Source organism: Pongo pygmaeus, chromosome 10 (assembly GCF_028885625.2).
Source record: "Pongo pygmaeus isolate AG05252 chromosome 10, NHGRI_mPonPyg2-v2.0_pri, whole genome shotgun sequence".
Lineage (NCBI taxonomy): Eukaryota > Metazoa > Chordata > Mammalia > Primates > Hominidae > Pongo > Pongo pygmaeus.
Genome location: NC_072383.2, coordinates 91,501,953 through 91,523,954, shown reverse-complemented (window position 1 = coordinate 91,523,954; position 22,002 = coordinate 91,501,953). Strand labels below are relative to the sequence as shown.

Here is a 22,002-nt window from a genome sequence, read left to right as displayed (position 1 = left end):
GAAGGGGTGTGTGGGGGGTGGCTGATGAGGCATGAAGCCTAGGGTCACTCCTTCATTACTCATTATGGGGCTGATCTCACGTGCTAGCTCTGCTTTGCTATTGTGAAAAGAGGCCTTTTCATCCTCACCCAGCAGAAGTTCACACTTTGTAATTTCTCAGTGACCTCGTTAGTTCCCAAATTACTTTTGGCTAGCAAGAAAGATGAACACATTGTACCTTCTCTAAGGGACTCATTATTTCCATTCTGGAGACTGTCATTTATGAAATTCTGACTTTCTTTCATCATGTATTTACACTAGGCAAAGCTAGGAATATTGTAATTGTCTGTGATGTTTTGAAAACACTTGTCACAAACTGAAGCCAAATGCTGATTAATGTTAAGTGTTTTGAAGAACCAAGCTTTTGGCTCATTAACTGGACTAGAATGGCATTACCCATCAGCTTCGAGTTCTGATAATTGCTCATCACAGATTGGCACTAATTTAGTAATAATGGTGCTGACAGATTTGTATGTTTTCCCTGTATTGAACATTATGCACATATAAAGACTGGTGTGAATACCAGACCTGGAATCAGGAGACCTGGTCCCAGATGTGCCACAGTGTGACCATGGGCAAACAATCTTATCTTTCTGTGTCTCTGTTTCCTTATTTATAAAATAAGGGGCTTATATAGGATGATCTTCAATATACTTTTTCACTGAAATTCCGTGGTGTCACCATTATGCAGTTCGGTCTTGAGTTGCATAATAAGCACACATTCATTTTAGAAAAGGCATAAATGTTGGTATACATGGAATATGGGCAAGATCGTCAGTTTATTTCCCTTCTTCTCTACATTTTTTTCTATATTAAGAGGGAAAGAAACATTCCCTGTCGGGCTCGCAGGATAAGCCCTTAATCAAATGTTACATACCATCTGTTTGAGACAGTATTTGGTAAGTCAAACTTAAGTAGCTATAATCACTGTGGAATCCAAAACTGTTTCCTGTTATCCTGTCTGTTTTCTGCAGACAGGAGATAGTCTAGCTTCTTAAGCCGGTACAAAACAGTAATATTGCAAGGAAGAAAGACATTTATTTTGAGGCTCATGCTTTGAAACTGCTTATTGAATTTGTCTTTCCCTTTCTCCCTAGATATTCTCCCACTTATTTACGCTGCTTCTCTGCCTCACTCTTCTCTATCCAAGTCCTCTACCCCCTCAACATGTCTCACTGTCTTCCTCTCTGTTCCATTCCTTGGTATAATCCTTGGGGATTTCAACATACATGTTGATAATTCTTACCCTGGCATTAGAAGAGGACAGGTCTAAAGTTTAATGATTGGTTCAAGGTCACACAGCTATCTCATGCCAGAGCAGGATCAATTAGCGGGAGGATTAATCAGACAATGTATGATGTAATGAGTCTGTGGACCCATGGATTCATAGAGTGTGGACTCATTAATTCCCCTGCCCCCAACAGATTAGAATAAAGTGAATACAGAGCTCTGTCAGGCTGCCTGTCTTGCTGTCTGCAGCCCTCGGCGCTGGTCATTTATTTCTCTTTGAAGACTACGAAAATAGCTTTAAAAGCTGCCTTATGTTTTCTTCCAACATTAACCACAGTTTCTTAAAGGCCACCTTTCTATACGACTGGCTGGATGACATCTAACACACTCCCTTTTCTATTTGAGAGGCTGGGGTCATCCTCTGGAACCATCGGCCATTTCTTGCACCTGTGGAAGTGGTGACAGCTGAACAAATGATGAAGATTCTCTAGTGTTCACCACTGGTCTGAGTCCATGGGGTTGGGTTACCAGGGTATGGGCATCCCCATACATCCATGCTTCTCAGGGTGGTAAGTATCACGTAAGCACAGCTCCTCAACTGCTGCCCCGTGAGTCTGTTGTCACCTGTCAGAGGCCAACGCCACGGACTGTTTACTTGATGTGGAGACAAGGCACCAATCTTTCTTGACCTTTTCAAGTTCTTAAGTTCTAATCTTGAACAGCAGTGATGTTGCAATATCTGGAACTAGCAAAGGATACTGATGAGAAAACGTGGAATTGTGTGGGATGTGACCTCCTAGGACTCACCTTGCACAGCTGGGTGCAGCAGGGATAGGTAAGAATTTGGGGTTTAGAGGTACAATTGCCTTTTTATGGTTAGAGAAAGGTCCTGGGGCTGGAGGGAGCCTGACGATCTGCTCTGTGTGCAAGGGGAGAGTTAACTCTGCACGCAAGAGCCTGCTTAAAGGGCTGTGTCAGTTCTATTGTAAACACCAACTTCAAGTGATGGATGCTGGGCAGACATTGTTATTGCCATTCCAAAAAGAAAACAAAAAAAAAAAAAAATGAAATTGTGGGTCTGAGTCAAGGTCACCCTGCAAGGAGCTCTTGCCTGCTGAAAATGAGAGCTAAGTTTTGGGTCAGGTTATATCTTTCTATTCTTTAACTTAACCCTCCCACTGATGGCTCAGAGCAGCTCCTTACTCGGACCTACTGGGTTTTTTTTTTTGGACTGGAAGGAGTTACCACACCTCCAGGTTCTGATCTTTCATGGGGTTGGGTAGGACCTAATGGCAACATTTGGATCATACTTGACTCAGGTGATTGCTCTATCCAGCAGAATAGGTCTTTCACAAGCATTTTCAATAATGGAGGTGATTTAGACGTGACCTCATAACACAGGGGAGGCAGCAAGAGACTAGCATCCAGACTCTGAGGTCAGAGTATTCCAGGCTCAAATCCCAACTCTTCACTGTGTGATCTCGGCTGTGTGACCTCACTGTAGCTCAATTTCTTGGTCTGTAAAATGGGTCAAAAAAAAAAAAAAAGAAAAAAGAAAATCCTTAGGATGAGTGATATGGTTTGGCTATGTCCCCACCAAAATCTCATCTTGAATTGTAGTTCCCATAATCCTCACATATTGTGGGAGGGACCCGGTGGGAGGTAATTGAATCATGGGGGATTTACCCTCATGCTGTTCTCATGATAGTGAGTGAGCTCTCACAAGATCCTATGGTTTTTTAAGGGGCTTTTCTCCCTTTCCTTTTGCTTGGCACTTTTCCTTGCTGCTGCCATGTGAAGAAGGATGTGCTTGCTTCCCCTTCCACTATCATTGTAACTGTCCTGAGGCCTCCCCAGCCACGTGGAACTCAGTCAAGTAACCCTCTTTCCTTTATAAATTACTCAGTCTCGGGTATGTCTTTATTAGCAGCATGAGAACAGACTAATACAATAAGATAATCTTTGGAAAGTCCTTGCCTTATAAAGGTATTCAGGAAATTCTTTTTTCTTTTTTCTTTTTTTTTTTTTTTTGAGATGGAGCTTGCTCTGTTGCCTGGGCTGGAGTACAGTGGCAAGATTTTGGCTTACCACAGCCTCTGCCTTCCGGGTTCAAGCTATTCTCCTCCCTCAGCCTCCTGAGTAGCTGGGATTACAGGCATGTGCCACCATGCTCAGCTAATTTTTGTATTTTTAGTAGAGATGGGTTTTGCCATGTTGGCCAGGCTAGTCTCGAACTCCTGACCTCAGGTGATCTGCCTGCCTCGGCCTACCAAAGTGCTGGGATTACAGGCATGAGCCACTGCGCCCAGCTAGAAAATTATTTTTTCACTGTCCTTCACCCCATGCACATGCTGAATACAGCAGCAATATGCTAAATCACATTAAAAAATAATAATAATAAATGTGACTGGGCGTGGTGGCTCATACCTGTAATCTCAGCACTTTGGGAGGCCAAGGAGGGCAGACCGCCTGAGCCCAGAAGCTGGAGACCAGCTTGGGCAACATGGTGAAACCTCATCTCTACAAAAAAACAAAACAAAACAAAACAAAAATAAGCTGGGTGTGGTGGCGCACACCTGTGGTCCTAGCTCCTCAGGGGCTGAGGCAGGAGGATAGCTTGAGCCTGGGAGGTCGAGGCTGTGGTGAGCCTAGATTGCGCCACTACACTCCAGCCTGGGTGACAGAGCAAGACCCTGTATCAAAAAAGAAAAAAAATTAGATAAAATAAAATAAATGTTATGCTTAAGTAAGCTAAGTGACTCAAGAGCTAGCAAAAATTAGGTTTTTAGGGTTAGCTATGTCACATGCCAAGTATAGATTTTCTGTTACTGGGCTTTAAATATGTTAATAAGAGAATGTTCATGCTCCTTGGATGGAAGCACCATACAATATTTTATGCCACTGGTACCCATAAGGAAGTACTGAGACAAATGGAACCCCATAAGTTTTGCACTGTGAGTAAATTGGGCCCTCATTCTTCTTGCGCTACCAGGGCATGGGATCCACAAAGAGGGGAAGACTGTCTACATGAAAACTGCAATTGTGTGCCATACCTTGCAATTCTAATTATTGAAGATTTAGGTTGAAGCACAGCTTTTTGTATAGGAGGTTTTTTGGTTTTATTTTTTGTTTTTGAGACAGGGTCTCACTCTGTTGCCCAGGCTGGAGTGCAGTGGCATGATCACAGCTTACTGCACCCTTGATCTCCCAGGCTCAAGAAATCCTCCAGCCTCAGCCTCCCAAGTAGCTAGGACTACAGGCGCATGCCACCGCTCCTGACTAATTTTTTTTTTTTTTTAAGTAAAGATAAGGTCTTGCTGTGTTACCCAGGTTGGTCACAAACTCCTGGCCTAAAGCAATCCTCCTGCCTCAGCCTCCCAAAGTGCTGAGACTGCAGGTTTAAGCCACTATGCCTGGACACTATATGGGAGTTTTATGATCAAGAATTAAGAAATAAAAAAATATAGTTCACAGAACTGACTCTTACTTTTAGATGTAATCAGTTTGAAACAATGACTTCAATACTTAAAGTTTGATATCATTATATTCTGCCATAATTCTCTTTTATTTTCCCCCACCACCCGACAAACCAAAAAGCAGGTCTTCTCTACCCACGTTATGGTCCGCAAGATAAGTTTAATTAAAATCTCTCTATCTGTAACACACTTAGATTGGCAGTCAGCAAGGGGGGCAGGTACAAAGCTATGTCACATAACCTTGCCTTCAAGTTATATAGTAGGAAAAAGTAGCTTACAGTTCAAAATAATCATTACACATACATTTCAGGTAGAAAACATAGTTGCTTTTCATTTCTATATCTACTAGGAAAGTAGAGCTGCTCTTCTAGGCTGTGTCATTCCAAGTTCTCATTTGCATGTAACTGGTGGTGCAATGGCCTTCTAGCTCTGGATGCAGAAGGTGACAGTGTGCCCATCAATTATGTTGATGGATATATTAAACACCATCTGGGTAAAGGCATTCCTTCCTGACATACTACTCAGCTTACATTAATACAGTATTTCATAAGAAGAAGAGGATGCTCCCAATGTGCTGAGTAGGACATAAACTTCAAGTTGTACTTATTTTATTCATCTACTTATTCATTCATTCATTCATTCACTCAATCATTCTACCAAGATGTATGCAATGCCTGCTATATTTCAGGCCCCATACTAAATGCTGAGCTTCAGAGATGGATATGATACCATAGCTATCTGAGATGAACTAATAGTTTAAACAAGATTCCTTGCCCTGTGGCCCATGGGGTCCCTAGTGAATCTGAAGTCAGGTTTAGGGGATCTAGAAATCTCTTGAAATTAAGTGCAATCATTGGTCTGAATGTTCATATACACATTTTTCTGAGACAAGGACCCATATCTTTCATCAGATGATGAAAGTGATTGGGATCCAAAAACGTTAAAGAGCAACTGGTCTTGAAGGGAAGAAAACCCAACCTCGGTTCCAGCAGACAGCCGTCAGCTCTGTAACCCTGGCTGGAACCCAGGGGGGGAAGCTTCCCTGAGTTTCCTCCCCTGGGGCTCTACCATCAATGTGTCTTCATCTCTGATTCTCTCTCTCTTCTCACTCCTAAGTTACTCTTTTCTATTATATTCACTCTGTTTTTTTGAAGTTTTCTAATTTTTAAATTTCTTTCTCTATTACTTCTCCTCAAATTCCTTTTTTTTTTTTTCTATATTCTTTTTTATTTCCCTAACTTTTTTTTAACTTTTAAGTTCAGGGGTATAAGTGCAGGTTTGTTACACAGGTAAACTTGTGTCATGGGGGTTTGTTGTACAGATCATTTCATCACCCTAGTGAATTCCTTTCTACCATACACCTTCACTTTGAATTTATGATAAGGAACATTTCATGGGCCCAGTAAATCACTGTTTCCATTGGGATGTATCATTCTGCCAGGATATCTCAAAGATTTTTGGATGTTCATTGATAGCCTTTGAACCAAGCACCAGCTCTGCTCTAATTAGCTATACCAGGCTGGGGGTACGGGGAGAATCACTGGGAATAGAGTGTGGCTACCACTCTACAAGGCCCTGGCTCAGAATCCTCCTGGGAGAGACTACAGGCAAGGACGTTTCCTGAGAAGTTAGTTGTGAGAGTGACAGTTCCTGATTTCAAGCATGGACGATGGATTAGGGGAGTACATTGGACCAATCTATCCATTAACCTGCCAGGTCCCTTTTGGGATAGGTTAGCAAGATTGTGTGGCTATGGAATACCAGAAAACTCACTGTCCCATGCATATTTAAAACCTGAAACTTCGGCCTTCTTAGTGTTAGCCTAACCCTGATAACTGGTAACAGTGACTGTGAAAAGCACAGACACTAGAACAAAGTGTTTTTATTTCTGGTCCACCATAAACTCTAACTTGTCCCAAGTCAGGTGCCAGGGATCCAAAGACAAATAGGACTTGCAACCTTTCCTTGCAGAGATCACATAAGAATAGAAGTTATATTGTTTGATATAAATAGCTGACTTGAAATGGCAATGGGCTGGAAACCAGAGAGCTGGAATTCTGGCGCTGACTCTGTTGCTTACTGCATGTGTAAGCCTGGCTCTGTTATTTAAATGCTCTGAACCATAGTTTCCTTATTTTAAAATGGGGATAATAAAACCAACTCCGCTTGGCGCTATGGTTGACAGAAGGATGAAATAAGATAATATAAGGGAAAGTATATTACTGTAAATTTCTAAAGCAAAACAAGGCTTACAAAAAAATCATTGCCTTAGTTTTGGGTATTATTGGCAGAACAGAACCATTCATTACTGGCGCCATGCTAGTTGCTATCATTAAATACATTCTTTGTCCTCTCAAGGTCTTTGTGAATAGGTCTTTTTAAAAAAATCTGGTCACGTTGGAAATGTGTGTGTTTTAATGGTATGCTTTGGTTTCAAAGGACATCTGATAAAAGCTTTAAAAGTTTAAAAGTACAAACTGAATAGTAAAAGCACCAGTTAAAAGTTAATGAAGCAGGACCCATCAGGAAGGAGGCTGTTGGCTGAGGGTGAGACAGTGCCTCTGTCTTTTGTAAGAAGGAAGTTTCTAACTCCTGAGTTATGCTAAAAATTTCCAAAGGAATTGATTGATACAAAGCCTACCGTTTTATTAAATTCTCTGTAGGACTTTTTGCCCATAGCCACCCAAAGTTCCAGAGCAATTATGATTTTAAGTGATTTATTCATGCTGAGTTGAATAGATGAACAAGAGTTTCTTTTCTGATTTTACTTTGGTAGTTGCTCTTGCACATAGCAAAGTAGCCAAGGCTTTCTTTTGAACTCTTTTGATTCTCTGCATGTCTATGGTACTTTAATTCCACTGAGGAATTAAATTGCTTATACTTTGAAGTATTACTGACCTCTTTGTTTCCAGTCTCTCCAGTAGAAAGGCAAGATTCTTGGGGACAGGAACTGGGTTATATTCCTAATAACACTTATAATACTATAATGGATAGCACATAAAATGGCATGAGCCATATCGAGGCAGAATTCTGAACAGGAAATAACTATCTATTTTTGCCCTTTCTAAGTTCTGGGATCATTTAAATAATAGGCGTGGTTTGCTGGATCAGGTGCCTGTATGTAACAGCACTTGAAATGGTTTCTTAACTTTGGATTTTAAGAAGCCAACAAAAGGATTTGTTGAAAATGACCAAGTCAGCCGGGCACGGTGGCTCACGCCTGTAATCCCAGCACTTTGGGAGGCCAAGGTGGTGGCTCACAAGGTCAGGAGATCAAGACCATCCTGGCCAACATGGTGAAACCCTGTCTCTACTAAAATACAAAAAAAAAAAAAAAATTAGCCAGGCATGGTGGCATGCCACCTGTAGTTCCAGCTACTTGGGAGGCTGAGGCAGGGGAATCGCTTGAACCTGGGAGGCAGAGGTTGCAGTGACCCAAGATCGCACTACTGCACTCCAGCCTGGCAACACAGCGAGACTCCGTCTCAAAAAAAAAAAAAAAAAAAAAAAAAGACTAAGTCTACCCATTGCAATGAGGATCATATATAGTTTACTGATAGTATTTAGAAGCAAGAAACTAAAAATCCTCTGATGGTAGTATTCACCATCAGTGTTTCTTACCTAAGGAACTAGTGGTAATGCTCAACTAGGACTGTAGTTAGAGAATTTTGGCCCTGCAGTCTAGCTGACTTGAATTTGAACTTCAGCTCCACCACTAACCAGCTGTGACCTCGGTCAACTTGCTTAAGTCCTCTGAGCCTCTGTTTTGTCATCAGTAAAATGGGAACAATAGTAGTACCTACTAGATAGAGGATGTTGTGAATATTAAGAGAGGTGAGATATGTTTTTGTTTTGTATTGTTTTGTTTTTGAGATAAGGTCCTGCTCTGTCATCCAGGCCAGAGTGCAGTGGTGTGATCTCAGCTCACTGCAGACTCAACCTCCTAGGCTCAAGCAATCCTCCCACTTCAGCCTCTTAAGTAGCTGGGACTACAGGTATGCACCATGATGCCCTGCTAATTTTTGTTTTTTATTTTTTGTGGAGATGGCTTCTCACTATGTTACCCAGGCTTGTCTCAAATTCCTGGGCTCAAGTGATCTTCCTGCCTCAGCCTCCCAAAGTGCAGGGATTACAGGCATGAGCCACCACACCCACCCTAGGTAGCATGTGTTAAAGTGCTTAGCAGAGTGCCTGGCAGAGAAGATGCTATCAATGCCAGGTAGCGATTATCATCAGCCAATGGACTAGTGTTTGAGAAGGTCCAGGTTGCAGCCTTTTTACTGTGCCCCAAATTGTCCTCATCTCAAGGGCTCTGTGCTGGGCCTTCCTTCCCTTCTTCTTGCTTTCTTAGCCATTACAGATTATCATTTTCTTTGTTTTTAAACCCCGGGAATGGCTGCCTAATGAAGGTCCCTGTCTCTTTCCTGAGTTAGGATTGGGTTGTCTCTAGCTAACTATATGCAGGATCAGTGTGATTCTGTATGCCCTAGTGATTAGTGGAGGAGGATTTAAATCCCTCTGGGCCAGGAGTCCTTTTTTGCTGGGAATGCAAACTGAAAACAGATTTGCAGCCATCTCGGAGCTCATGATGCATAACACCATTAAATAGCCAGCAACAGAGGCTCCAGATATTATAGTTTAATCACTTCATACCCAAAGCCATATGGCAGAAGGCAACTTACTGCAGCATACTGAAGCGGCTCCATTAAATAAATGCCTTTTGATTTACTAATCATTAGCATTACACAGATGCTGACTTTAAGCATGGGCTTGAGGGAGAGGTAAAATCCAAAATGCATTTTTGGGAATGCTTTTCTCTGCTGTGTACTTTGGAGGTAGGCTTCTGTCTGAATTGACACCTCTTGAGCTACCTGAAGCGAGTGTGCTTTTTGGCATTAAAGATCATTTACTTCATAAAAACAAAACAAAACAAAACAGAACATTGGTTTCTTATTGCAGTAGGTCAGAGCAACTAGGTGACTATGATTCTCACTGTGGGCTCTGAGGTTTATGCTAGGCCTGGATAGTTTGGCCAGGTAGAATGTTAAGGAAGGGAATGTGAATTATTCCAGGTAAACCTCTAAAGGGCTGATACAGCTTTGCTGCCAGAAAATTCTAATTCCCAGTTGCACAAAGTCTTACCCTAGAACCACTGAACTAGAGGAAGCATATGTCTTTCTATGAATTTATATCTGTTCTTTGCTGAAGTTCCAGACTTCTACCAGTCTTCCCTCAGCTTTCTCTCCCAGCACTGTTGTTGTACTAAAGGCTTCTAAATTCAGGTCAAGGAATCATAGTTACATCTTGTCCACTAGATCAGTGTTGGAAATGTGTCAGCTAATCAGAATCTCTAGCTTGGAGGAGTGATGACAGTCTCTGATAACTTGAATATAGCTTGAAAATGTAATATAGTTTGTAACATTGCCAGGTGGTTTCTAAACAGTCGAGTTCTCACTGAACTGCAAGTTCCTTGAGAATGTGAACTGCTTTCTGTGTTCGTATTCATAACATCTGGCCAATGGTAGACCCATAAGACATGTTTGTTGAATGAATGAATAAACATAGCATCTGTAATGGGCTAATGAAGATACTGTAGTATACATTTGATGAGGCAGTGTGGAAGAGACTGACATGGCTTGTCAGAAGGACAATGAGTACCAACAAAGTAACATGGAAATGTTAAGGGAAGGCAACGCGAACACAGAAAAGCCACAATTAAAATAATAGTTCGATAAAACAAAGTCACAACTAAAGACTGAGAGACCGAGTTTCTTTGTGAACAAAAAGTGAAGCCTCTTCTTTTTGTTAAGGAAATCCTCCATCATCACTGACATTTCTTTCTTGAGTTAAAATGTTTTTGTCTCTGTTTCAAAATAGTCCCTTTATTTCTATGCTATATTTTGAGCATATTTTTATCCTTCCGGGAAGACAGTGGGTGAGAAAAATGTTCTTCCTAGACAAAACTACTCACCTTTTCTCATTTGTTCATTGAAGGCAGGACTTTTAAAGTGACATATCCAGGCCGTCCCATAATAGATTTCCCTGGAAGCAAGTGTGCAAATGAAAGTTTGAGGTGAAGTCAGTTCTTGAGTCCCACAAGCTCTAATGTTCTTATAAATATTTCACTACACTCTAATAAAATCTGTTTTCCTAGGATGGATGATAACATAAGTTCCTCACCACTTGCAGCAACTTCTCTGAGATCATAAAATTAAGCCTTGACACATTGACGGCTGCTATTGAAGAGTTATCTCAAAACCATCAATTACCCTCAGCCCCACCTTAGAAGTATTAAGTGAAAGCCATCAGGCAGATTTATAATTAGAGATTGAAAATGCTGACCAGGGAGCTCACAGGGTCTTTCAAAATGCTGTCGGGAACTTGCTCAATTTTACAAGGCTGTTGGAAGAACATAATTAAAGTCAACAAGGGGGGAAAAAAACTTTAAGAATTTCAAGGTGGGAGAAGGGTAGCAGCTAGAAATCATTTTGATGAGAGGATTGTCCCCAAAGCTCTCCTGTGAGACCTTCAAGGAAAACTGCTACAAGGTCAGGTTAAATGACAACAGAGTTTCCTTTTGTATCAAACCTTATAGATGCGGAGTTAAGAAGCTTAATTCCACTGTGTAGAAGAGCAGAACACTAGTGCCCATGTGGGAGTTATTTCCTGGTTTGAAGAATTAGAAAGCAGGGTCCAAGCATATGCTTATGAAGTTGTGGAAAATTTGCTATAACTTAATAAGGTGGTGTGGTTTCCATTTCTGTCACCCCGAATAAGAGGTCTGTGATTTTTCAGCACATGAGGTCTGTAACACACAACTGTGTATGGAAGACCTACTCTGTGCTGGGCACTATAATGGTATGGGAAGACAAAGACCAGCTTTGCCCTCATGGAGCTCTGGGTCCAATGAAAGAAGGAAAACAAGTCCATGAGAAAGTGATTGAGATGAATGAAGGGTGTTTGGGATCAGAGGAGAAGGGCAAGTATAGCAAGAGATGTTTCTGTTTGTGTGGAGAGTGCTACGTCCGTGGTACACCAGAGGCTGTACAGACTGGTTGAGGATTTCCTCTTCTGGATGGTAAGGCTGAGCAGAGGCAACAGAAAGGCACTGAGGAGACAAATGGCTTCCCTTTAGTTTTACCGCCTTTCCTTTTCAGTGGCGCCCTCTAGTGGAAGTGGCGAAGAGCCAAGGGAAGCTTAAATATGTAACTGACTTCTAAAACGTACATTCACTGACGAAATGATGGTGAATAATTCGTTCTGTGTAAGTAAGACGTAGGCATCTCCATATTGTAACACTGGAGGGGAGAAAAACCAAAGCCAGTAAGAGCCCTTGATATCCCCTTGGTAGTCAGGACCTAGGGGTTTACAGTAAGAAGCAACAGGCAACAACATTAACCCTCTAAGAGCACGCTATCAAAATGAACTTGAAATAATGCACTTAGTTCCATGTAGTCCTTAACCTCCCTGTGAGAAACCTGCACGTGCCTTGCTTCCTAATTCTTCATCTGGAGCTCAGGGCCAGGACTGGTAGTGCTGCATATAGAGCTGTGTTGGGAAGAACTGTAAGACTCAATGAAGGAAGAGTGTAGTGATCACTTAGTGATGTCAGCCAAGAGTATGGGAAGGGATGGGGACAGCACATGTGCTATGTATTTGCCAACCCTGAACTGGGGCATATTTTCAATAAGCTGTCTCTGCCGTGGAACTGTAGTGTACAAAGCTAACTAGTATTAGTGAATACTAGTTACTAGTACTAGTATTCACTTGTAACTTCTCTGGTATGAGATAATAGTGCCTTTGCTGACCTTCAGTGAAAATTTTCACAGACTTTACCAGTAATTTTCATAGATGACAGACACACTTTTGTAGATATTAATAGTCTGGGGATTAGATATTAGGTTGGTGGAAAAGTAATTGCTGTTTTTGCCATTGCTTTTAATGGCAAAAACTGCAATTACTTTTGCACCAAATAGATACACTCCACTGTGGAAGAGAGATAGTTCGTTTGGATTTTTCATATCTAGAGGATATATCTTTCAAGACCTTTAAATTCTCCATGTTGATACACAACAAATATCCTTCTCATTGCTAATCTGATTCCTTGTTTCTGGGAAGGAAGAATCCTGGTTAAGGAATACCAATATCATTGTTACTGGGAAGCTATTCCATCAGTGGGGATAATGATAGTATCTCCTTGATAATAAGTTGACATTTTGGGTTACATGCCAATTCTTTGTAACTGGAAATTGTGAAGAGACTGATTATTCTTGCAAGTTTGGTTAGTTAAGTTTCTCAGTTTGTTTACCCACCACGGGGCTCCCCCCTCCAAGAATACTCTCGTTTTTAGAGCTCTCACTTCAGCCATCATAGGAGTTGGCTTGCTTGCTTGTTGGGGTTGAAAGTTAATCAATGTTCCTAACAGCATTGATAGCAAAACTGGTCACCGCTGCTCTTAATGGTAGGTGATCTTATAGTTGGTAGCAGAAATGATTCAATTACACTGTCAGTAATATATCTTTTTTTTTTTCATTTATTTTTAGTAGAGACAGGGTTTTGCCATGTTGCCTAGGCTGGTCACAAACTCCTAGGCTCAAGCAATCCACCAGCCTCGGCCTCCCAAAGTGCTGGGATTAGAGTGGTGAGCCACCTCACTCAGCCAATATATCTTTTTTGATAAATTTTTTTAGGGCATAAACTTTCTAGGTTAAAGATATGATTCACGAAGGGTCAGATTTGGGGCCCAGTCTAAATTTTGTTATTGGTGAATTTTAGTGGCCTCTCAAAAACATTTACAATGAGTAAACGTTATCAATGTTAGAAGTTAATTACCAGCCGGGCTCAGTGGCCCACGCCTATAATCCCAACACTTTGGGAGGCCGAGGCAGGCGGATCACTTGAGGTCAGGAGTTTGAGACCAGCCTGGCCAACATGGTGAAACCCCATCTCTATTAAAAATACAAAAATTAGCCGGGCATGGTGGCACGTACCTGTAATCCCAGCTACTAGTGGGGCTGAGGCAGGAGGATCTCTTGAACCTGGGAGGCGGAGGTTGCAGTGAGCCGAGATGGTGCCACTGCACTCCAGCCTGGGCAACAGAGTGAGACTCCATCTCAAAAAAAAAAAAAAAAGAAGTTAATTACCTATTTGTGTTTAGCAGTATGGTAAATAAAAAGAAGTATTTAAGGCAAATAACTTCATAATCTGAAGTATATAATTTAGTTGGGGACATAAAAGATTTAAAATAATAATACAAGATAGCATATACTTTATTACTTCTGTGGGCTGGAGCTGCTCCTACTGGCTTGCAAAAGCCAATTGCTAAGTTTTCCAGTTTTGTGAGCTGGTTATTAAACACAGCCGTTACTAGAAATTAAATTATATAAAGTTACAATTAAATAAAGTACACTAATAACAAAGATAATAAATAGTCAAAACCCATCACTTTCTAGTTGTTTTACTACCTTTCAGTATTATCTCTGATCTTGAAGTTATGTATGTGTATTATATCTGTGTGGTAGAAATACTACATAACAATATGCCACTCTGCGTCTCTTCCTGGCTGTGGTCAGTGACATCATACTGGTAGCTTGAAATAGCCATGGTGGGATTGTTTACACCACAGAAATTGAATCTATAAACCCGCCGAACCCAGACTCCCACCTCTCCACCCCCAGAGCCAGGTGCTAAACATAAACATTTACCAGCACACCATTGCATATAAATATCAAATAGGAAGTACAGACTCTAAGAACCATCACTGACCAGAGGAGAGTGCGATCACCTGGGGTTTGGGGGTCAGAGAGGTGGGCTTTGAAGCTGGCTCTGAAGCAGACTTGTTTTTATGTGGGTCAGGACCACCCTCGGGGATATTTAGAACCAGGACAAATCACAGAATGCCCACATGTCCCTGGACATTTTTATACAGGTGAAATCAGGTTAGCATGAGCATTAACAGTCTCTTCCGAGGTGAAACAAAGTAAATAAAAAGGCCAACAGTAAGCCTGAAAGGTGTGTGGGTGTGGGTGTGTGTGTGTGTGTGTGTGCATGTAAAGGATGTGGTGGGGTGATCTCATGCCCTCTGGCCGAGTGGTCACGGGATGATTGGATAACCTTAGTGATATCAACTGGAAAGAGTTAAAGACTTTTCTATGCTTCTCTTCCAGCCAGTAGCTAAAGCTCCAGGGACAAGGTGTTCCCTTTGATCTTGCTGTACATCTGTAATAGAATTTTAAAAGATTGGAAAGAAAACAAAAAGGTAGGCTAATAGAAAAGGTAGGTTTAGAAGGCTTCCTGGAAGCCAAGGAGAGGCAGTCTTTGAACTAGCACACTGGATCACTGTTTTTTCGACCCTAACTCACTGCAGACCTCTGAAAGCCTCTTGGGGAAAAATTATAGCAATGTATCATGGTGTTTATAACATGCACAGAAGTAAAGTATATGACAACAATAGCAGAAAAATTAAAAAAATATTTTGTTGTAATAAAAATGATTAAATGGTAAATTTCATGTTACGTACATGGTGCTAAAATTATAAAGATATTAAAATAGTAACATTTTTTCATTCTCTCCTCCTGGGTGAGAATAAGGGCAGTTACTGTTTTTCAATTGATGATGGAAGATTCTCTTGATTTTTTTTTTTTTTTTTTAGATGGAGTCTCACTGTGTCGCTCAGGCTGGAGTGCAGTGGCGCAGTCTTGGCTCACTGCAACTTCCGTCTCCCAGGTTGAAGCAATTCTCCTGCCTCAGCCTCCCAAGTAGCTGGGATTACAGGCATATGCCACCATGCACGGCTGATTTTTGTATTTTTACCAGAGAAGAGGTTTCATCATGTTGGCCAGGCTGGTATCCAAATGCTGACCTCAGGTGATCCGCCCACCTCAGCCTCCCAAAGTACTGGGATTACAGGCGTGAGCCACTGTGCCCTGCCTTAAGATTTTTTTTTTTTTTTTTTTTTTTTGGACAGGGTCTCGCTCTGTTGCCCAGGCTGGAGTACAGTGGCATGATCTTGGTTCACTGCAACCTCTGCTGCCCAGATTCAAGCAATTCTCCTGCCTCAGCCACGCAAGTAGCTGGGATTACAGGCGTGTGCCACCACCTCTAGGTAATTTTTGTATTTTTAGTAGAGACAGGGTTTTGCCATGTTGGCCAGGCTGGTCTCGAACTCAGGACTTCCAGTGAGCCACCTGCCTCGGCCTCCCAAAGTGCTGGGATTACCCGCACGAGCCACTGTACCCAGCCTTCTTGTTTAAAAACAAAAGAAACATAAATAAATAAATAGATAAGTCAAGGGCAATAATAGTAGAAACAAAGCGGCAATTGCAATTGTTGAGGAGTTTTGGAAAAAATAAAAATTGAAATAAAAAAAGGCTTGAGCCTTAACAGCTAACTGGTTACTGAGTAGCCCAGTGAGGGAAGTGGGAAACAAAGGAAGAGAAGACTCCTAGGACAAACAGGATCAGAGTCATTACTGGGGACTAGAGCCAGAAATCAGGTGGCTAGATTACTCCTAGGACAAACAGGATCAGAGTCATTACTGGGGACTAGAGCCAGTGTCAGGTGAGGAGAGGCTGCTGGATCATGAGAAGCTCATGTGCCACAGGTGGGTACCGTATTTCATCAGTGCTAAGGTGCCCGTTGTGTCACAGTTGAACAACTTAAATCAGGATGCATGTTACACTTGATGATGTCAGTCACCATTGTCAGGGTGGCAGTCATTGCTGGGCATGCAGAAACTTGGGCATAGATGTTCATATTGTGGCCCCGTGTTGTTTAAATAAATATGTATTTATGTAAATTTAGCATAACAAAAAATGAACATTTCTAATAAAGAAGCATGATGTCACGGTTTAATTGAGTTTTTTCACTTCTTCCTGACAGATTAAATGATGGCATGTCTTATGATTGGTGGCATATTAGTGACATACAGGTTAATTTGCCATATATGGTTATAAATTAACTGTTTATAAATTTGTGTCCCATTTACACACCGTTTTGGGTCTTCTCATCTAGTAACTTTGTTGAACCAACAATGTGTGAGTTAGATTGATCAAAATGCTCACTCAGAGGTGGGTATTCTGCGTTCAGAACTGGCCAACCATTTACTAAATTTTGTTGTTAATTTCTAATAATGTATGTCCAAACAGGAACTATTTTGGCTTGGTACTGATGGATACTAAAGTTTGTAATTACATATAGATAAGTGAGGTTCTGTGTTTTTTCCTTAGCATCAAAGAGCTGAGCTGCCTTCTCATCTGTCCTCTTTGCAGTCGTGAACTGTCAATCAGAGCATCAGACCAGTGCCCTCCTATGTGCATGCTTGGGAGAAATCTCCTTCTTTAGATATCCACTCTAAAATGCCTCTGCAAGCAGAGTGAATGCCACATGTAAAGGAGCAGTGACCAGACAGTGAAGACTGTGTTTGGGAGATTGTGGGTAGATCATTTGCCTGTAGTGGATTGGGTGTGTATGGGAGACAGCCACAGGTAAGGTGGTACGTTAGACTGGTACTGTGTTCATTTGGAGACAGGTCACAGTCAGTACATACTGTGCACACTGAGAGCCACATACAAGTCGTGCATGGCGAATCTTTTGTTAAGCGGGATATGTGCCTAACGAGGGAATAGGAAGCTGCCAGGCTGCGATACAAAATTCTCAGCAACCTTCATGAAGAATGATGGCTTCTATTCCAGGTGCATAGTTGTAGAGCATAATCCATTTCACAGCTGGAGGCCTGTTTTATTTTTCAAGTGAAATTGGAGAGAGCGGGGTGGGAAACTTGTCCTCTGATCGCTTAGCGGCGGCAAGGGTGGAAGATGGGGATCCACTTCATTTGTTTTCCTTTCATTAGGCCCCTGAAAAAATATAGACTAAGGATGTAATTGCATGGTTTGCTTCTACCTCTGAAAAAGCTGGATTAGTAATTGCATTATCTTGTTACTATGCTTTGCTCTTAGGGATAATATAATTTTAGCTATTGCTTCCTAATTATAGGGTTTGTATTGTTCTAAAAATCCCATTCAGCATGTGTTTCATTTTCACTTTTATGAAGGGCATTGTGAATAAGAGCCCACATCTTTGAAAGAGCTAGGCTGAGCTGAAGCTGTGACTTGCCCAAAGCCATTCCCCACTGTGACAAGCTGGGTGCTACTGTGAATTTTATCCTCCATTGATGAATAATGCTATTGGCAAAGACCATATGCTCTGTTGCTTGCTGGAGTCCAGAGGCACTGCACAACCCAGGGATAATCACATCAAGCTGATGATGGTTTTTATTGGGTGGTAGTAATGGCAGAAGCAATGACAGTCATTAAAATCATGCTTCGAATTGCTTTGGGCCTTCAGAGCACAGCTAACTCAATGTGTCAAGGATGGGTCACTCCCAGAAGCTGTCTGGAAGGATTGCCCAATGACCCTTGTTCTTTGAGAACTGCAGGGCTGGCAGAAGGCAGCAGTGAAGGCCTCAGGTCTTCACCATCTCTTGCATCTACACTGGTGCTTTTGGTGTTTCTACATGATCTTATTTAGGTGAGAATCAAAGTGGACTCATACAAAACTGAGCTCATTCATAGAAAGGCAATAGAAAAATATCCTTGAGATGTTCCACTTCAATTCAACAAATACAAAATTTGTGATACCTGGGTATGTACTCAGTGCTAAAAGCTCTAAAGGATTTGGAGAATAAGATAGTTACTCTTCTGTGGGACCTACTCTCTGGGAAGGGAGGTATCTATTCACAAGCAACTGTAGTGCAAGGCAACATGTGGTATTATATACGTGTTACAGGAGAACCTGATGGGTAAGGGGGGTATAAATTTGTTCAGACTAGGATGATTTGAAAAGATATACCTGGGGTACTACAGGGGAAAAAATATACATAAGTTAAACTTCCTGCAAATTCCTCAAAGGTGACCTTGAACAAGTCATTTAATTCTTCCTCTGTCAGATTCACCATCTGCAAAAAAAGGAATATTGGCCTTAAAGATTATTCACTGGGCAAAGAACCACTCAATCCATCTCACTGAAAGTTTGAGATTATAACAAAACCCTGAATTCTAGGTATAATTGAACAGTTAGAAATCAGAGGAACAGGAATTCCAGGTGGAGGGACCAGCACTAATAGGGGCCTAGTGGCAAGAAGGTGTTTTTCTGGCTGGAGCATAGGGTTTTGTTGATTGTGTGTGTGTGTGTGTGTGTGTGTGTGTACAGGTTATATGCACAGGCTCTTTCTTGATGAAGATAATCTCCCATTACCCTATTCCTCTACAACAGTCTCTTTAAAATATTAAGAAACCCAAGATAGAGGCAAGTTATTTATTGGTTATATCTAAAGAGATATTTATACAAAGAAAAGAAAGGGGACAAATAGATAATTTCTATATTTCTTAGATTTCTTGACTCATACAGAATCATGACTCAGATAATGACTCAGGGGCAAACTGAACATTTATAGCTGTTACCTTAACTAAGGGAAAACATTCTTCATAGCAGATAGTCTGAGTGCCAGAAAAAAAAAAAAACACAGATTTTTATAGTCTGGTTTCAACCCACAGAATTCTACCTGCAGAAGAACAAATACTTGGAAAAGATTATAGGAAAATAAAAAGATTTAGCAGAAATATTAAACTAAATGAGATTTTATTAATAGTTTTACCTTACATTTATTTAGTGCTTTATAGTTGACCTTTTTTCATTATTTAATTTTATGTTCACCACATTCCTGGGAGTGAAGCATTTTTGATACTGTTCTACCCCTTCTTCCAGATGTGGAAACTGGGGTTCCAAGAGGTTCTATGACTTGCTGTGAATTTTACGCTCAACGAGTTCTAGAATTAGAATTTGAACTTTGAACTTTTGCTGTAAGACTCATTCCAGCACAGTGTGTTGTCTTGAGATCACACAGGCAGCCTACTCTGCTTATTTTTCTTGAGGAAACAGGTTCAAAGAGGTGAAGTGACTCACCCAAGATCATATAGTTGATGGCTGTTCTAGACCTGAAAGCAGGATGTCCTAACTTCCTGTTCTGTGCTCTTTTCATAATGCAAGGCTATACAGGATATAAATTTGAAATAAAATGTGTTAATCCATTCACTGCTATAAAAAAAATACCTAAGACTGGGTAATTTATAAAGAAAAGAGGTTTAATTGGCTCATGGCTCTGCAGGTTGTACAGGAAGCATAGCAGCTTCTGCTTCTGGGGAGGCCTCAGGAATCTTCCAATCATGGCGGAAGGCAAAGGGGGAGTGAGGCATTTCACATGGCGGAAGCAGGAGCAAGAGTTGGGGGAGTGCCACACACTTTTAAACAATGAGATCTCACAAGAACTCACTCACTGTGGCGAGGACAGTATCAAGGGGGAAAAACTCCCCATGATCCAGTCTGGTGGGGCCTCCCACCAGGCCCCACCTTCAACATTGGAGATTACATTCCCACATGAGATTTGGAGGGGGACAGCATCCAAACTATATCAAAAACCACAGTAGAATCCTCCCACATAGTATTATTCCCATAGGGCAATGCCACTGTAAGTGATACATGGTAAAATTCCTACAGTTAACTTCAAGAAAAAAAAACAAGAACTAACATACTATGCATTTGGTTCTTTAATCACTTTATAAGAATGAACACATTCAATCCTCCTAACTACCCTATGAGGTGACCATGATTATTATTTTTATTTTATCATTGAGGAAACTAAGTTACAGAGAGGTGAAGTAATCTAAGAAAACATAGTCAGAAAATGGTAGGCCTGGATACAAACCCAAGTAGCAAGGCCTTGAAATCTCTTAGTCACTCAGTTATCAAGTCAGAATATAAAAAACATTTGGGATTCAAAACAGGTACTGAAATAAAGCCACATTTTCTTAGGAAACTTTTAATAAATTGAACAAATTAATAACGCCAATAACAGTGTAGGGTAAATGTTCAGATTAATTAAGCATATAAGTAACTAATGTCTGTTATACATCATCATTTTATCTAGTCACTAGCCAAGTTTTATACTGCTTAGTTCCCAAGACCGTAGGAGGTCTGGAAATGATATGCTGTTGCATTTTTAAAAACACAATCTATGCATTGCATAGACATTCAGATCAGCATTTTTCTTATTAGTTTGACCTACTACAGTTTCTTTTACTTTATACACTTGCCTTTATTATCACATAGTAATGATATCTTGGGATTATGAAGAATTGGCTACACAACACTAGACACCCTTTAAAAAGAAAGAAATTCTGTCATTTGCAACATCCTAGGTAAACCTGGAGGACATTACGTTTAGTGAAATAAACCAAGCACAGAAAGACAAATACTCCATGATTTCACTTACCTGTGGAATCTAAAAAAGTGGAACTTACAGAAGTAGAGAATAGAATGATGATTACTCAAGGATGGGGGTACAGGGTGGGGACGGGGAAAGGGGAGATGTTGGTCAAAGGGTACAAAGTTTGAGTTAGACAGGAGGAATAAATTTTAGTGCACAGTATGGTGACCATAGTTAATAATAACTTACTGTATATTTCAAAATTGCTAAGAGTAGATTTTAAATATTCTCACTAGAAAAAAAAAAGGTAAGTAGGTGAGGTGCTGGATATGTTAATTAGCTTGATTTTATCATCCCTTGGTGTATCAAAATGTTACATTGTACCCCATAAATATGTATAATTATTATTTGTCAATAAAATAATTTTCTTCTACATAGTTTGTATTATTTTATTTATTTTAATGACACATCAAAACATTAAGAGTGCATGCACTTTTTGTCTCTCTTTTAGAGATGGGAAAGTTGAGTAAAGCAGGTTCAGATTCCCTGGAGTGAAGGGGGCAAAACCAGGGCAGTCCCTCCTGCAGTCTTTAGAATGCTGCTGCGGGGTTCAGTGGAGAAAGTTGGGGGTGGGGGCATTGAATGAGCACTGCCCTTGGAGTCAAACAGACATCTGATCATGTTGCTTTCTGTCCTGAGGATAAGACTCAACCGCTGTCTAGAGATTCTGAGGTCAAACACTCAAATGTACAAACACTCAAGAAGTTCCTCTGGGCTTTGTATGTTCAGAGACTGAAGAGATGCAGCGTTCTCTTATAAGAAAATTTTACTGATTCAACTGAGAATATGCAGAGGGAATGAATAAAGACGCCTAGTCTCCAGAAATTATTGCATTTCCATATGACACACCATTTCATGCAACCTCTCTGCATTTATAAAAGCTGTTTTCTTCCTGAAGATGTGCAGCTTATGCAGAGCTAATTACTCCCAAGTCCT

General features: G+C 40.9%; 2 long non-coding RNA genes across 2 annotated transcripts; both read right to left on the bottom strand.

The window, feature by feature from the left end:
- Positions 1-1,065: 1,065 nt before the first annotated feature.
- LOC134737658 (uncharacterized) lies at positions 1,066-13,857 on the bottom strand. The gene is made up of 3 exons (XR_010122770.1): positions 13,736-13,857; positions 10,717-10,787; positions 1,066-2,787 (listed from the first exon to the last, which is right to left on the bottom strand). It is a non-coding gene; the product is annotated as an uncharacterized LOC134737658 (long non-coding RNA).
- A 2,719-nt stretch (positions 13,858-16,576) lies between these two features.
- LOC134737659 (uncharacterized) lies at positions 16,577-19,549 on the bottom strand. Its single transcript, XR_010122771.1, has 3 exons — positions 19,399-19,549; positions 18,594-18,699; positions 16,577-17,599 (listed from the first exon to the last, which is right to left on the bottom strand). It is a non-coding gene; the product is annotated as an uncharacterized LOC134737659 (long non-coding RNA).
- Positions 19,550-22,002: the final 2,453 nt, after the last annotated feature.